Below are 1,571 nucleotides of genomic sequence, written 5' to 3'. Positions count from 1 at the left end.
ATTATTTAATATAATTTAATCATTTCCAGGAGGGCACTAAACATCATTTTTGTCATGAGGAAGAATAAATAAATGAATAATAAATATTATTTAATGTCATTTAATAAAGAGAATAAATTTATTTTAATAAATAAGCTGGGGTTAATCAATAAACTGATAAATCCTGCTTGGGCCAGGACCTGCCCTGGCTCCATTCCCGGTGCAATTCCCAGAAATTCCCGGCTCCACGGGGGCCTCAGGACAAAGGAACACAAAGCCACGGTGAAAAGCAGCAGCAGCACATCAAGGCACGCTTCCCACCCTCCCAGAATCCAAGGAAAAAGGGGCGAGGACTCGCCCAGAGCTGAGCAGCATCCCCGGAGCAGCTCCGGGATTTGCAGGATCCCGGGATTCTGCTCCCACGAACCATTAATTCCCTTTCCAGGTGAATCTTCACAGACAAATCCAGCCTGGACTGGCTGATTCGCAAAGCAGAGCCAGCTCCTGTTTCCAGGAGCTCGATGGATTCATATCCAGGCATTCCTGACCTCAAATCCTTCAAATCCTAAGTGTTGGGATGAGACACGAGCAGCAGAACCTGGGCAGGGCCGGGCAATTCCTCCGCCCAAAGCTCAGGAATAATTGCCTAAAAACGGCCTAAAAATTCATTTTCAACATCCCAGCAGGCAGGGAGCGATTGGAGAGGGATGAGGATGGATTCTCCGTGGGAACAACGGAGCAAAAAAAGCTGGGAATTGGGCTGGAATGCAAAGCTCTGCCTGAATTCAGCTGGCGTGGCACACAAAGAATCTGCTCCTCTTCCCTCCCGTGGAGGAAATCAAGGTCAGGCTCACACGCTGAATTCCTGGATTCCAAAAATCACCTGGATTTCACCGGGAAGCGACAGCAGCTCCCGGGCTCGGGGAATTAGCACTTCATCAGCCCGCACTAATTGACATTTGAAATCCGAGGGAAGGGAAATTGCTTTTCCATCAGCGGAGATGGGGCCGAGCCAGCTCCAGTCCTTATCCCTGCAGGATAAAATTCCTTGATTTTGATCCAGGGTCTTTTCCAGGTGGATTTGGAGCACGGATGGGCAGGGGAGGGGGGTCAGGGCTCCAGGGGTACAGCAGGACCTCTCCTGGATATTCCCTCCAAGGAAAACCCATCCCTCGATTTGGAGGATTCGTGGAATTCATGGAACTGCAATAATTTGGGATTGGCCAGAGCCAGGCAGGTGAAATTCCAGGGGATTCACGGGATGAACAGGGGGAGATGTCAGAGCTCGGCAGCTCCTTTCCCATCTCTCTTCTCTTCCAGGATTTGGAAGTTTTGCTGCTCCAGGTTCGAAATTCCAAAGGCCAGCACAGGAGCGAGCTGGAATCCAGATCTCCTCCCATTTGGGAATGGGACAGACCCAGGATGATCCTCAGAGCCCCAAAAATCCCATCCCCACCAGGAGCATCCCAAAAATCCCATCCCCAGCAGGAGCATCCCAAAAATCCCATCCCCACCAGGAACATCCCAAAAATCCTATCCCCACCAGGAACATCCTAAAAATCCCATCCCCACCAGGAGAATCCCAAAAATCC

The sequence above is a fragment of the Parus major genome, chromosome 26 (assembly GCF_001522545.3).
Source record: "Parus major isolate Abel chromosome 26, Parus_major1.1, whole genome shotgun sequence".
Lineage (NCBI taxonomy): Eukaryota > Metazoa > Chordata > Aves > Passeriformes > Paridae > Parus > Parus major.
The sequence above is the reverse complement of the archived record's forward strand: the minus strand, read 5'-3'. Positions refer to the sequence as shown.